The 15,977-nt window shown below is 47.5% G+C and overlaps 1 protein-coding gene across 6 annotated transcripts in view; it reads left to right on the top strand.

Annotated features, from left to right (window-relative positions):
* Positions 1-5,196: 5,196 nt before the first annotated feature.
* bcl2l12 (BCL2 like 12) overlaps positions 5,197-15,977 on the top strand; it is a 54,185-nt gene continuing 43,404 nt past the window's right edge. For 2 of the 6 annotated variants that reach the window (XM_063062929.1, XM_063062924.1), the window contains exons 1-2: positions 5,197-5,704; positions 5,989-6,105. The gene's annotated coding sequence lies outside the window, so the exon portion shown is untranslated. Of the gene's footprint in view, positions 5,705-5,853; positions 5,909-5,934; positions 6,106-15,828; positions 15,886-15,977 lie in introns of those variants that run through there. The other 4 variants (XM_063062928.1, XM_063062926.1, XM_063062925.1 and 1 more) reach the window with 4 other exon arrangements.

Raw genomic sequence — 15,977 nt, 5'->3', positions numbered from 1 at the left:
ATGAAGGGATTAAAAGTAACATTAGCAAATTTGCAGATGACACAAAGCTGGGTGACAGTGTGAAATGTGAGGAGGATGTTATGAGAATACAGGGTGACTTGGACAGGTTGGGTGAGTGGGCACATGCAGTTTAATGTGGATAAATGTGAGGTTATCCACTTTGGTGGCTAGAACAGGAAGGCAGATTACCATCTGAATGGTGTCAAGTTAGGAAAAGGGGAAGAACACCGAGATCTGGGTGTCCTTGTTCATCAGTCACTGAAAGTAAGCATACAGGTACAGCAGGCAGTGAAGAAAGCTAATGGCATGTTGGCCTTCTTAACAAGGGGAGTTGAGTATAGGAGCAAAGAGGTCCTTCTGCAGTTGTACAAGGCCCTGGTGAGACCAAACCTGGAGTATTATGTGCAGTTTTGGTCTCCAAATTTGAGGAAGGACATTCTTGTTATTGAGGGAATAATTCTTGTTAGTAAGTTTACTGGGTTAATTCCAGGGATGGCGGGAATGTCATATGTTGAAAGATTGGAGCGACTGGGCTTGTATACACTAGAATTTAGAAGGATGAGAGGGGATCTGATTGAAACCTATAAGATTATTAAGGGATTGGACACGCTAGAGGCAGGAAACATGTTCCCGATGTTGGGGGAGTCCAGAACCAGAGACCACAGTTTAAGAATAAGGGGTAGACCATTTTGGAATGGTTTTGAGGAAAAACTTTTTCACACAGAGGGTTGTGGTTCTGTGGAATGCTCTGCCTCAGAAGGCAGTGGAGGCCAATTCTCTGGATTCTTTCAAGAAAGAGTTAGATAGAGCTCTTAAAGATAGCAGAGTCAAGGGATATGGGGAGAAGGCAGGAAATGGATACTGATTGTGGGTGATCAGCCATGATCACAGTGAATGGCGGTGCTGGCTCGAAGGGCCAAACGGCCTACTCCTGCACCTATTGTCTATTGTCTATTGTTTCTATTTCCTGAAATGTGGTCTGGGCATGGAACGGTAGGCATTCCTTGTAGTGGTATAACAGTGGTCTAGTGTGTTAGGACCTCTGCTGCTACAGGTTATGTGCTGAGGGTAATTGAATAGGGATTTCTTCAAATGACCCCTGGGTGAAGTTCCCAACTATAATTTAAAATGTGTCAGGGTGAACTGTTTCTTGTTCGGTGATGGCAGTATGCACTATCACAGTCAGGCCGATATTGGAACGTAAACTGTGGTCATGATCACGGAGAACTCCCTAGGTAAATAGAATGGATGGCATTTGATTGTTTTCTGATCTGGGGACAAAATCGACTGATGAAATGGAATCTTCTGCTTAGCCAGGGTAAGCCTGTACCCCAAACACAAACTCTCATGCAAGTACACTGTTGCCCAAATGTATGTGACACACATAGACACATATACCCTCAGTGGCCACTTTATTAGGTACCTCCTGTAGCTAAAAAAGCAGCCACTGATGGTATGACAGGGCGCGAACAGACGTTTGACTCCATTTCACCGATTAAAGCGAAGAGGGAGGTTGAAACATCGAGGTGAATGCAGAAGGTGAGCGCTGGCTGCCTGCCTTTTGATCGCTCGGGGTCATAAGACCATAAGATTTAGGAGCAGAAGTAGGCCATTCGGCCCATCGAGTCTGCTCCGCCCTTCAATCATGGGCTGATCCACTTCATCCAGTCATCCCCACTCCCCTGATTTCACCCCATACCCTTGATGCCCTGGCTAATCAAGAACCCGTCTATCTCTGCCTTAAGTACACCCAATGATTTGGCCTCCACAGCCGCTCATGGCAACAAGTTCCACAGATTTACCACCCTCTGACTAACGTAATTTCTCCACATCTCAGTTCTAAAAGGACGTCTTTCAATCCTGAAGTCATGTCCTCTTGTCCTAGAATCCCTTACCATGGGAAATAACTTTGTCATATCTAATCTGTTCAGGCCTTTTACCATTTGGAATGTTTCTATGAGATCCCCCCTCATTCTCCTGAACCCTTGGGAATACAGCCCAAGAGAAGCCAGACATTCCTCACATGGTAACCCTTTCATTCCTGGAGTCATTCTTGTGAATCTTCTCTGAACCCTCTCTCTGCGATCTGAGAGGGGAGAGCTTGCTGCTCTGCCCAGAAAACGTTACCCAGGTTTTCTGTATTTTGGATATGGACTTGGACCATAGACTTCTTTTTTCAGTCTTATATTTTCTCTACAATTTCTAAAGCTTTAAAAATTAATTTGTAACCTAATAAATTGACAGTTTCGTTCGGTATAATTCCTCAATATATTCATGGTATTTCTATATCAGACCAACATGTAATTGCATTTGTTACATTATTGGCCAGAAGGGCTATTTTATTGAAATGGAAAGATGCTTCTGCTCCCACTTTGATACAATGGCTCTCTCAGGTGATGTTATGTCTTAGTTTGGAGAAAATCAGAAGTCGAACTTTTGATCCTCGATTTGACTTTGAGAAAAGGTGGGGTTTATTTGCCCGCTACTATCATCTGATTTGAGTTAATTAAGATGGTTTCCTTCTCGATTCTTGTTTAAATGGATTTGAGTTGGCGGATTGATGTGTTTCTTTTATGGAAGCTTGTATGGTGTATAACTCCGGGGTTGTGCTCCCAATGGGTTTTTTTTCGGTTTTTTTCTTAGCAGGGTTTTTTTTTTGTTTTAGTTAGTAGGAGTCCTTTTTTTTCCCTTCTTTTTTCCTTAAAAATATTCTTAATGCTTTTTTTCTTCTTATTATTGATATATTGTTTAGCTTTGTTAATCAGTTGTTTGGTAATTCAATTCTTCATTATACATATTGACATGTTGACTTGATTACCTTAATGTATATTTTGTGGATCTTTAATAATAATTAATAAAAAAGATTTTAAAAATGGAAATAGTTTTTTTTTATATTCTGTGTTCTTCGCCCGATCTTCCTCATTTTTTGTGTGTGTGGGGTTTGGGAGATTTGTGCGAGGGGCAATGTACTTGTTCCATTTTTGTTCATTTTTTGTATGGGAAGGGGGAATTTGGAGGTTGATGATTGTGCTGTAGTTGTTTTCTTTCTTGGTTTCATGACTATTGGGAGAAGAAGAATTTCAGAGTTGTACACTTGGATAATAAAGTGAACCTTTGAACCTTCGTTCATGATTGTCTGCTGCTGTAACCCGTCCGCTCAAGTTTGCATGTGTAGTGTGTTCAGAGATGCTCTTCTGCCCATCACTGTTGTAACGTGTGGTTATTTGAGTCATTGTCACCTTCCTGTCAGCTTGAACCAGTCTGGCCATTCTCCTCTGACCTCTCTCATTATCAGGACATTTTATCCCACAGAACTGCCACTCACTGGATGTTTTTTTTTGCTTTTCACACCACTCTCTGTGACTTCGGAGACTGTTATGCATGAAAATCCTAGGAGATCAGCAGTTTCTGAGATACTCAAATCACCCTGTCTGGCACCAACAATCACTCCATGGTAAAAGTCACTTCGATCACATTCTGATGTTTGGTCTGAACAACAATTCCTTGTCCTCTTCCTCATCAAAAGTCTAACTTAAAGGTGCATTACCACCACCAACTGGACTGGAATGTGGTGTAGAATATAGAACTGGGGGGAAAAAACCCTTACTACTTCTCTTTCAAATGAAAGCTAAATTACCCCAAAAAGCCCTATAGATTATAAGTAATGAAAGACAATACTGTGAATTAAATTAAAGTTACTCCCTTAACTTATCAAAGTTTTTAAATGAAAGCTGTCAACCCCCAAAGATTTTAATGAAGTTTTCATTTGATTTCTTTCAACCTTATATGCTTCACACTGTAACAGAATGTGTTCAACTGTTTCATAATGATGACAGAACCTACACACCCCAGAGTGATGTTTTCCAACCAGATATAAGGAATAATTCTAAGTTGAGTCAATATCAGAATCAGATTTAATACACTGGCATATGTTGTAAAATTAGTTGTCTGCAGTACAAGGCAATACATGATGGATATAGAAAATAATGACTTACAGTAATTATATATGCATGCATTTTAATTAGCTAAGTTCAAATACATAGTTCAAAAAACAGAAATAAATTTTAAAAAGTAGTGAGGTAGTGTTCATGGGTTCAATGTCCATTCAGAAATCGGATGGCAGAGGGGAGGAAGCTGTTCCTGAATCATTGACTATCTGCCTTCAGCCCCCTGCACATCCTTCCTGATGTTAGCAATGAGAAGAGGGCATGTCCTGGGTGATGGGAGTCCGTAATGATGGATGCCACTTTTCTGAGACACCGCTTCTTGAAGACGTCCTGGATACTACGGAGGTAAGTGACCATGATGGAGGTGATCAACTCTGTGAAGTTGTCTCCCCTTATCCCACAAGTCTTGTCGTAACCCCTTAATCCTTCAATCCACAAACCTCTTAGCTTCTGATTTGCTAAGTGAAAGGTCTATATCCATGGTAAAACTTTCAACAGCTGAGCACTCATTCCCCTCAACACCTCTATGTGCAGGGACCCATAAGAAGGAGACATATAACACCAAGTCTGTGGTGGCCAGTGCTATCATGTTTGCTGTTGTGTGCTGGGGCAGCAGGCTGAGGGTAGCAGACACCAACAGAATCAACAAACTCATTCGTAAGGCCAGTGATGTTGTGGGGATGGAACTGGACTCTCTGACGGTGGTGTCTGAAAAGAGGATGCTGTCTAAGTTGCATGCCATCTTGGACAATGTCTCCCATCCACTACATAATGTACTGGTTGGGCACAGGAGTACATTCAGCCAGAGACTCATTCCACTGAGATGCAGCACAGAGCGTCATAGGAAGTCATTCCTGCCTGTGGCCATCAAACTTTACAACTCCTCCCTTGGAGGGTCAGACACCCTGAGCCAATAGGCTGGTCCTGGACTTATTTCCTGGCATAATTTACATATTAGTATTTAACTATTTATGATTTTATTGCTATTTATTGTTTATGGTGCAACTGTAACGAAAACCAATTTCCCCCGGGATCAATAAAGTATGACTATGACTATATGACTACTTTGTGTACGAAATAATGCAACTGAACCTCTTGACCATGTCTTCATGCTTTTACCCACCGAGTCGCTGCCACGTGATTGGCTGATTAGATATTTGCATGAACGAGCAGGTGTACCGGCGTACCTAATAAAGTGGCCACTGGGCGCTTGTACTCTCTTAGACTCACGAGTGTCCACACGCACAAACTAAAGATGTTTTAAAAGTTAGACGATAATTAATGGGAAAAGTGGTGAAAAAGGGCAGTAAATCACAAACACGAGCAAGGCTGCCGATGCTGGACAAAGTGCCGGAGGAATTCAGCAAGTCAGGCGGTATCTATGGAACAGATGTAAAGTGTAAATGGGTGTTAACGGGTCCGGTGGCTGAAGAACTTCGTGTGACTAACTGTCCCTCTGATCCGATGCTTCAGACTGAGGTTGGTTTATTGTCATATCCGTCTGGGCACAATGGAAATTCCTGCACCGGCGAGACAGCATACACAGGTTTTTTTCCCTTCTTCCGCCAGCTGCATTTTGGGTTTTTCTCCTCTTCTTGTCGAGGAAATTTCTATTTATTTCGGCCCGTTTACAGGATGTGGGCACGGTTCGTAGGGGGAGGTAGTGTAGTTGCCGAGTAGCGCGGCCGGTCACTTCACAGATTGACTGAGGACCGATCACGGTGCTTGGGTGTGGAGTTTCACAGAAACCAGCGCAGGTAAATACGGCAGTTTTCCTTCCTGGAAGGACGTTAGTTTTTTTTTTACAACAGTCTTGCTTAATTGATAACGCTCTCTCTGCCAGATTGTGTTTACTTTAAAAGAGTGAACATGGTCTTGCCCACTGGGATCCATCTGGGTTCGTAACTGAGCAATACACACTGTCCTAAACAGCGGGACTAAGTGTTCAAACCAGGGTGGGGGTGAGACTGGCTGGATTCTTACAGTTTGCTTATTTTGGTCGGCGGACATTAATCGGCTAATTTTACCCCTTTACAATTAGGAAGTGAGGAGGCGAGTGGTGGGTTCGGCGCATGCGCGGTCGGGGTATCATTGTAACTAGTCGCTAAGTTGGCGGTGAGTTTCGGCCGCTGCTGGAAGCTCCGCTCCGGACCCTCGGGTGAGTTTGATGAGGGATCGGACCCGCTGCTTGGTCCACGGTGCCGGCAGCGATCCGAGTACCTCTGACTTTGCCTTTCTGTACCGCTCAAAAGAAGTTTCGGCTGTCTCTCCTTCTCACCGCCCCACATTCGCGCTATCCCATCTTTTGCTTCCCTCCCCCCGCCTGCTTCTCTATCATTCTCTCCTCCCCCACCTTTGGGTGCCCTAGTCTTCCCCCCCCCCGCCTTTGGGTGCCCTAGTCTTCCACCTCCCCCCCGCCTTTGGGTGCCCTAGTCTTCCACCCCCCCCCGCCTTTGGGCGCACTAGTCTTCCACCCCCCCGCCTTTGGGTGCCCTAGTCTTCCCCCCCCCCGCCTTTGGGTGCCCTAGTCTTCCCCCCCCGCCTTTGGGTGCCCTAGTTTTCCACCCCCCCTCTGCCTTTGGGTGCCCTAGTCTTCCACCCCGCCCCCCCCCGCCTTTGGGTGCCCTAGTCTTCCACCCCGCCCCCCCCGCCTTTGGGTGCCCTAGTCTTCCACCCCCCCTCCGCCTTTGGGTGCCCTAGTCTTCCACCCCCCCCGCCTTTGGGTGCCCTAGTTTTCCACCCCCCCCCCGCCTTTGGGTGCCCTAGTTTTCCACCCCCCTCCGCCTTTGGGTGCCCTAGTCTTCCACCCCCCCCGCCTTTGGGTGCCCTAGTCTTCCACCCCGCCCCCCCTCCGCCTTTGGGCGCCCTAGTCTTCCACCCCCCCTCCGCCTTTGGGCGCCCTAGTCTTCCACCCCCCACTCCGCCTTTGGGTGCCCTAGTCTTCCACCCCCCACCCGCCTTTGGGCGCCTTGGTCTTCCACCCCCACCCCCCCCCGGCCTTTGGGCGCCCTTGGTCTTCCACCCCCCCCCCCCCCGGCCTTTGGACGCCCTCGTCTTCCACCACCCCCCCCCCGGCCTTTGGACGCCCTAGTCTTCCACCCCCCCCCTCCAGCCTTTGGACGCCCTAGTCTTCCACCTCCCCCCCTCCGGCCTTTGGACGCCCTAGTCTTCCACCCCCCCCCCGGCCTTTGGACACCCTAGTCTTCCACCCCCCCCCACCTCTGGGTACCCTAGTCTTCCACCATACCCCTCTCTGCCTCTGGGTGCCCTAGTCTTAGCCCGCCCCACCACCACCACCACCTTGGAAGGGATAGCATGGTAATGGTGCTGTCCGGGGCACCATTCTGTAGGACGATCAGTAGTGACGGTGGGCAGTGGATTACAGGACGAGTCAGTGAGCTCCACAACACAGGAAGTGGTCAGAGCGTCTGCACTGCTCAGATTCAGATTTAATATCACCGGCATACATTCGTTTTATGGCAGCAGTTCAATGCAATGCATAATAATAGAGAAAAAGAAACTAACTTGCAGTAAGAATATATGTATATTAATAGTTTAATTAAAATTAGTGCTAAACCAAAAATAAAATGCAGTTAGGTTGTATTCATGGGTTAAATGTCCATTCAGAAATCAGATCACAGAGGGGAAGAAGCTGTTCCTGAATCGCTGAGTGTGTGCCTTCAGACTCCTCCCTGATGGTAGCAATGAGAACAGGGCATGTCCTGGGTTGAGGGTGGGCGGGGGGGTCCTTAGTGATGAATGCCTCCTTCCTGAGGCACCCCTCCATAAAGGTGTCCTGGATACTATGAAGGCTGGTACCCATGATGGAGCTGACTAATTTTACAACACTCTGCGGCTTATTTCGATCCTGTGCAGTAGCCCCCTCACCCCCATACTACCAGACAGTGATGCAGCTAGTTAGAATGCTGTCCACTGTACATCTTTAAGCTCTAAGCTGTGCGGGTGCGCAGCCACGCGTGACTGAAATGCTCCCACGCACATAGCCTTTGTTGCCGTGCAGCTGGGATTTTATTTTGTATGTTTCATTCAGGTACCACGCGGTTTTCAAGCTGTGTTTTTTTTTTAAATATAATAAATTCTTGCTTAGATTAATGGTTGGTCTGCACAACTGTAAAAGTGAAAAAAAAATAGGGGGAACTTTGGTGGTCAGAGTCTTTGGAGGGTTGGGGGCAGTATAATGCAACAGCACAGCTTATGTTGAAGTTGTATAAGAAGTTGGTGAAGCTGAATTTGGAGTATTGTGTACAGTTCTGGTCACCTACCTACAGGAAAAATATTTGAAAGGGTTCAGGGAAAATTTACAAGGATATTGCTGGGGCGTGACCCGAGTTAAAGGAAATGGTTGAATAGGTTGGGACTTTTTCCCCTGTAGCACAGGAGAATGAGAGGGATTTTTATAGAGGAATACAAAGCTTGAAAGGTATGGACAGGGTGAATGTTTGCAGTCTTTTCCCCTCAGGTTTGTGAGACTAGGTTGAGGGTGAAATGTGAAATTTTAAGGTAAATCTGAGGGGTATCTTCACTCAGGGTGTCTAACAAGCTGCCAGCAGAAGTGGTAGAGGTGAGGTCAATTGTAACATTGAGGAGAAGTTTGGATAGGTACAGGGATGAGCGGGGAGGGAAGAGCTATGGCCCATCTACAGGTAGCTATGACTCGGCGGAGGACCAGCCTGGCAGGAACTAGATGGGCTGAAGGGCCTGGTTTTGTGCTGCAGTGTGTTGTGACTCTTGACTGTACGTAGAAAGGTGAAGGTGATCTAGCTGTTGATGTTCCCCCAAGGGGTTGTCTATTGATGGGTCCTCAGAGGCTGATCCGAGATGCACATAATTGGGATTTTAGGGTGCATTCCCTTAATGGACAATGCCTGAGCGTGACTTTAGGGAGGCTGCTGCACGGGTAGCCACCACGCGGTCCTTGACAGGTGGGGTCACATTGGCACTGTGGACCTCAACATACTGCCGGTTGACAAGTCCAGTCGTGCGGTGAAACCACGGATGAAGGAAGAGATTGTACCAAATACCAAAGACATGTCTTAACCCAAAACTCCTAGAAAGTTTCAAGAATTACATGTTGGACACGTGCATCGCCTGACTAGAGGAAATGGTTGGCAGACCTTGTTTGCTGGGACGCTGCAGAGTTGATGAGAAGGCATTGGTTAGACCACAATTGGACCCTGGTTTTGGGCACCCGCTCGTTCCACACTCGCACCACCCTCTAAATGAACTTACCCATCAAATTTCCCTTAAATACTTCGCATTTCACCCTAAATCTAGCCTCGCCCAACCTCAGTGGAAAAAGCATGCAAGCTTTCACCCTGTCTATACCTCCTGATAGTTTTGTATACCTCTATCAAATCTCCCCTCATTTCCCTACTCTTTAGTCTTATTCAACCCTTCCCTATAAGTCAGGGGTGGCATGGTAGCATAGCGGTTAGCGTAACGCTGTACAGCGCCAGTGACCTTTGTTCAATTCCCGCTGCAGTCTGTAAGGAGTTTGTATGTTCTCCCTGGCTTTCTGCCAGGTGCTCCAAATTCCTTCCACATTCTACTGATGTACGGATTAGTGGGTTAATCGGTCATGGGGATGTAACTGGGTGGCATAGACTTATTGGGCCAGGAGGCCATGTTACTGTTCTGTACCTCAAAACAATAAATAAAATGTATCTGAGCAAGTATGTTCTGGCATTGGAGAAGATCAGAGGAGGATTACAAGAATTATCCTGGCAATGAAAGGGTTAATGTACTAGGAACATTTGATGGGTCTGTACTCACTGGAGTTTAGAAGAATGGTGGGGATCTCATGGAAACCTACCAAATTTTGAAAGGCCTGGATAGAGTGGGTGCGAAGGATGTTTCCTATAGTGGGAGAGTGTCGGACCAGAGGGCACAGCCTCAGAATAGAAGGATATCCCTTTAGAATAGAGGTGAGGAGGAATTTTTTTTAACCAGAGGGTGGTGAATCTGTGGAATTCATTGCCACAGACAGCTGTGGAGGCCAAGTCGTTGGGTATATTTAAAGCGGCGGTTGATGGGTTCTTAATTAGTAAGCACATCATAGACGAATGCGATTGAGAGGGAAAATATATCAGTCATAATCAGGTAAAGTAGATTTGATGGGCCGAATGGCCTAATTCTGCTCCTGTATCTTCTGGTCGAAGTGCACAGTTCACCAAGAAGATTTAACTAGAATGTTGCCAGGGCTCAAGGGTCTGAGTTACAGGGAGACCTAGAGCCGGCTAGGATTTTATTCCTTGGAGTGTAGGAGATTGAGGAGTAACGTTGAGCGTATTATCATAAGGAGTGTCTATAGCAGTTTTTAAAATCATGAGGGATATAGATAAGATGAACCTACAGTCTTTCCCTCCAGAGAAAGTGAAACAGTAACGAGAGATGCACCCACAAAACGCTGGAGGAACTCTGCAGGTCAGGCAGCATCCGTGGAAATGTGACAGGTGACGTTTTCGGCCGAGATGCTTCTTGAGGGCTGGAAAGGAAGGGGGAAGATGCCAGAATATAAAAGTTGGTGGGGGGGAGGGAGGACAGCTCAAAAGTGATAGATGAAGCCAGGTGGGTGGGAAAGGTCGAGGACTGGAGAAGAAATCTGATAGAGGATAGCGGAAAGGAGGAGAGGACCGAAGGGGAGGTGATAGCCAGGTGAGAATGGGTAAAAGGCCAGAATGGGGGATAGGGAAGGGGGGGGCAAATTTTTTTGACCAGAAGGAGGTCAATATTCATGCCATAATGTTGGAGGCTACACGGACTAAAGGCAAGGTGTTCCTCCACCCTGAGGGTGGCCTCATCTTGGCACATGAGGAGGCCATGGACCGACATGTCGGAACAGGAATTGTAGTAAAATATTAGGCCACCATAAAGTCCCGCTTTTGGTGGATTGAGTGGAGGTGCCGAACTAAGTGGCCCCCCCACTTTAAGACGGTTCTCTCTTCTGTAGAGGAGGGCGTAGGTTTAAGGTGACAGGGAAAGAGTTAAAAGGGGCGTCTTCATGTAGAGGATGGTGAATACCTGGAACGAGCAGCCAGAGCAAGTAGTTGTGGTTTAAGTGTTTACCATAACAACATTTAATAGACATCAGTACATTGAGGTGGTGGTTGTCCATCTTGTCCAACGATGACAGGAGACCTGTGCAGGAGAGTTCTTAAAGTGAAAAAGCCTTAAACTGGGGCAGTTCTGCTCTCTCGACCTCAGAACTCTGGGTCTAGTGGTACGAACAAGCATCACAAACTGGGGTCATCCTTGGTTACAGTGGATGACCATGACGTCTTCTGTGCCTTGTCATGCCCTTCACTCCCCGTGGAGCGTTGTAGAACCACCTTCTTGGCCTTTGGATCTCACCGTAGATCTCATCTGCCCCGTCCCCCAGTGCTGACTTCGCGTGCTGGGACAGGCATGACCCTGTTTCACCGGGGTTTAAGGCTGCTGGATACCCTCGTCTGGTTTATAGATGTGGCCACTATCACTTGCAAAGTGATACTTGGAGCTACAGGTGAGAGCTGAGTGTCTGGTGGGGACCAAAGGTGAGTGAGCTGGCCTGGAATGGGCACAACAAGCCCCTTCACCAGAGTTGTTGCCCCTCCCTGGACACCCTATACACCCCTCTGGACAGGTATATGAATAGGAATAGAGGGATATGGGTCAAACATAAACTCATGGGTCTAGCTTACATGGCATCTTGATCAGTAGGACAAGTTGGGTCGTAGTATGAGTATAGTCAATGGTGTAGAGACAGCACAAAATAATGGAAAAGGAAAACTGTAGGCACAGGAAATCTAAAATAGAAACAAAATCCTGGAAAGTCTCAGATTAGACGGTGACTGGAAAGAGAAAAAGTTAATGTTTAAGGTCAAGAGTGCTTCATCAGAACTGGGGAGACAAACTTGTCGTGGGGTTTGGAGGTTTGTGTGCCTCAATGACCCGGAGAGCTCGGCTGGCTGGAGTCAGGGCTTTATGCTTTGGCTCTTGGTAGGGTCACCCCTGCCAAACAGGTCAAAGCGAGACTAAGAGAGGTCCACCGGTCCTCCAGGTTCGGGGGTTCAGCTCAGGGCTAATAACCCCGACTGGACAAAAAAACTGTTACAGAAACCGCAATGAAGAACCCTTCTATATCTGAGTGCGATGGTATTCCTGAGTCTCCACCCGGGACTTGCATGACTGACAGGAGTGAAATCTGAAAGAAAACCACTGAACACCACCAGAGATGGAGGACTTTCATTGCCTCCCTAAGTGCCACTGGCGTAATGGGCTTTGGCTCTTGGTAGGGTCACCCCTGCCAAACAGGTCAAAGCGAGACTAAGAGAGGTCCACCGGTCCTCCAGGTTCGGGGGTTCAGCTCAGGGCTAATAACCCCGACTGGACAAAAAAACTGTTACAGAAACCGCAATGAAGAACCCTTCTATATCTGAGTGCGATGGTATTCCTGAGTCTCCACCCGGGACTTGCATGACTGACAGGAGTGAAATCTGAAAGAAAACCACTGAACACCACCAGAGATGGAGGACTTTCATTGCCTCCCTAAGTGCCACTGGCGTAATGGGCTTTGGCTCTTGGTAGGGTCACCCCTGCCAAACAGGTCAAAGCGTAGAGGCCAGACTAAGAGAGGTCCACCGGTCCTCCAGGTTCGGGGGTTCAGCTCAGGGCTAATAACCCCGACTGGACAAAAAAACTGTTACAGAAACCGCAATGAAGAACCCTTCTATATCTGAGTGCGATGGTATTCCTGAGTCTCCACCCGGGACTTGCATGACTGACAGGAGTGAAATCTGAAAGAAAACCACTGAACACCACCAGAGATGGAGGACTTTCATTGCCTCCCTAAGTGCCACTGGCGTAATGGGCAGCAAGAAGATAAACACTAGTTTAACTCTGGAGGAGTTAATGGGAATCTAAGAAGAATAAAGTGAGACAAATGAAGGATTCATGGATGGTCAGCATAGCCATAGGAACAGAATTAGGCCATTTGGCCCGTCAAGTCTGCTTCGCTATTCCATCATGGCTGATTTATTATCCCCCTCAGCTCCATTCTCCTTTCTGTAACCTTTGACAGCCTGATTAATCAAGAACCCCTGCTTTAAATATACTCAATGACTTGGCTTGCACAGCCGTTTGTGGCAATGAATTCCACAGGTTTACCATCGTCTGGCTGAAGAAATTCCTCCTCATCTCTGTTGTACGCTGAGGCTGTGCTGTTTGGTCCTAGACTCTCCCTCCCCAGAACTGATGAATTTCGTGCGGTGCAGGTCTAATCCCCAGTGAGGGCCATGATGCTACTTTATTGGAGCACTGGGAATTTTCACAGTCCTTGCAGTTCAGAGGTGTGTCTTGGAAAGCACAAGGCATCATAGTTCCAAAGTTCAAATAAAGTCATTTTCAAAGTACGTATATGTCACCAGTCACTACTCTGGGATTTATTTTCTTGCAGGCATTCTGAGTCGAGCAAAGAAATACAATAAAACCAATAGAAAGTGACACACAATGACTGAGTAGCAACCAAGGTTCTTGTGTCAGTTTGTTGACAAACTGTGCAAATACAAAACAAATTAATAAATAATACTGAGAACGTGAGTTCTAGAGTCCTTGAAAGTGAGTCCATAGGTTGTGTTGAGGTGAGTGAAGTGATCCACACTGGTTCAGGAGGCTGATGGTTAAAGGGTAGTTACTGTTCCTGAACCTGGTGGTGTGGGAACTGAGGCTCCTGTACCTCCTCCCTCATGGCAGCAGTGAGAAGAGAGCCTGACCTGGATGGTGGTGGTGAGCAGGGGAGGGGGTCCTTCATGACCTTTCTACCATGATGCGCTTCTGCCGTTAAGGTGAAAGCAGAGAAGCTTCACGTATCGAGACTTCCTTTTCTCTTCTGGAGTAGGGTTGTGCTGCCGTGGACAATCTCTGCAGTGGACCAAAGTGCATGAATGAGGCTCGAGGAAAAATAATGGTGTCTGCCAAATCTTTTGTTTCGCGATTTAAAGTAGAGCTCAGATAGTCCACCAACCATGAGACTTCAGTGACGGTCGAGCAGACCTTCTAGACTGTTGAAAGTTGCCCAAACACAGTACGTTTGTTATATATGTTACTTGGTAGATGTGTTCCCCAGGTTGGAGCAGGGTCCCAATCCCGGGGGAAGTTAGTAACTGGAGTGAATCAGAATAGTGCAAGGTCGCGGGAACAGTGAGCGGTCACGGGAGGAGCGGCCGCCAACCTGTTTCACCGACCCGGTGAGCGAATCTGCTCAATGCTCCAGCTCTGCTGGGCTACACCCTGCTTGCTGCAGCTCAGAGGGGGTTTGCAGAGAGGAGGCACGCGGAAATGCGTCATTTCCCACCCGGCAGGAGGTGGCTGCAGCCCAACAGAAGCCAGCAGATTCACTCTCATCCTGCCCACCGATTGCCCAAATGCTTGTTCGATCAGGGTGTCCGGAAGGTTAGGTGTTGGTCACCCAGGGAATGCCTGCAACAGCTGAGCAGGAAATTTTTACACGGCCTGAAAACCATATTACCAAAAAAACATTTAAAGTGTTGTAAACACAAAATACTCTGCAGATGCTGGGGTCAAAGCAACACTCACAACACGCTGGAGGAACTCAGCAGGTCGGGCAGCATTCGTGGAAACGAACCGTCAACGTTTCCGGCTGGAACCCTTCGTCAGGACTGTAGGGGGAAGGGGCAGAGACCCTATAAAGAAGGTGGGGGGAGGGTGGGAAGGAGAAGGCTGGTAGGTTCCAGGTGAAAAACCAGTAAGGGGAAAGATAAAGGGGTGGGGGAGGGGAGGCAGGGAGGTGATAGGCAGGAAAGGTGGAGAAGGAACAGGGGAAAACACAATGGGTAGTAGAAGGAGGCGGAACCATGAGGGAGGTGATAGGCAGCTGGGGGAGGGGGCAGAGTGACATAGGGATAGAGGAAGGGAGGGGAAGGGAATTACTGGAAGTTAGAGAATTCTATGTTCATACCAAGGGGCTGGAGACTACTTACACGGTGTATGAGGTGTTGCTCCTCCAACCTGAGTTTAGCCTCATCATGGCAGTAGAGGAGGCCATGTATTGACATATCTGAATGGGAATGGGAAGCAGAGTTGAAGTGGGTGGCTACTGGGAGATCCTGTCTGTTGTGGTGGACGGAGCGGAGGTGCTCGATGAAGCGGTCCTCCAATCTGCGTTGGGTTTCACCAATGTAGAGGAGGCCGCACCGGGAGCACCGGATGCAATAGATGACCCCAACAGACTCACAAGTGAAGTCCCCCACCCCTTTATCTTTCCCCTTACTGGTTTTTCACCTGGAACCTACCAGCCTTCTCCTTCCCACCCTCCCACCACCCTCTTTATAGAGCCTCTGCCCCTTCCCTCTTCAGTCCTGACGAAGGGTTCCGGCCCGAAACGTTGACTGATCGTTTCCACGGACGCTGCCCGACCTGCTGAGTTCCTCCAGCGTGTTGTGAGTGTTGCTTTGACCCCAGCATCTGCAGAGTATTTTGTGTTTATAACCCTTTAAATGTTTTCTTTTTTGTAATATGCAAACTTTGAATATTTAGAATGGAAACTGAAAAAACTTATACTTTTCATTTTATCTATCAATTGAAGGGTATAGTGAATAGAGTACAACAAAGATCTTTCACCTTTCGTAAACCTTTTGTAGCTGCGTCCAATTCCTGCTGCGCAGCAATGAAGGCTATGTGCGCGGGAACATTGCAGTTATTGCGCGGCCACGCACCGGCACAGCTTAGTGGCCTCCTGTAGTAGAGTTCCCTGATAGATTCAGTGAGTTTAAAGGCAGCAAGCAATATCCAAGCACTCTGCGGCCAGAAAGCCACCACGGGTCCAGCTGTCCATCCAGCTCACGCTGTGGTCTCCAGGCTCGTGTTCCCATGATGAGTGAGTCAGATGCCAGCCTGCTGGGGAAACTCCGAAAAATGGCAGGTAGGTTTCCAGGAGCTTTGCCTTATTAAGCAACAGGTAGTTTCTCCGAGGCTGATTCACCTTGTTGAGCAAGCTCTGAGCTGGATGCCTGG

This window comes from Mobula hypostoma, chromosome 11, assembly GCF_963921235.1.
Source record: "Mobula hypostoma chromosome 11, sMobHyp1.1, whole genome shotgun sequence".
Classification (NCBI taxonomy): Eukaryota; Metazoa; Chordata; class Chondrichthyes; order Myliobatiformes; family Myliobatidae; genus Mobula; species Mobula hypostoma.
This window is presented reverse-complemented; position numbering and strand designations above follow the sequence as displayed.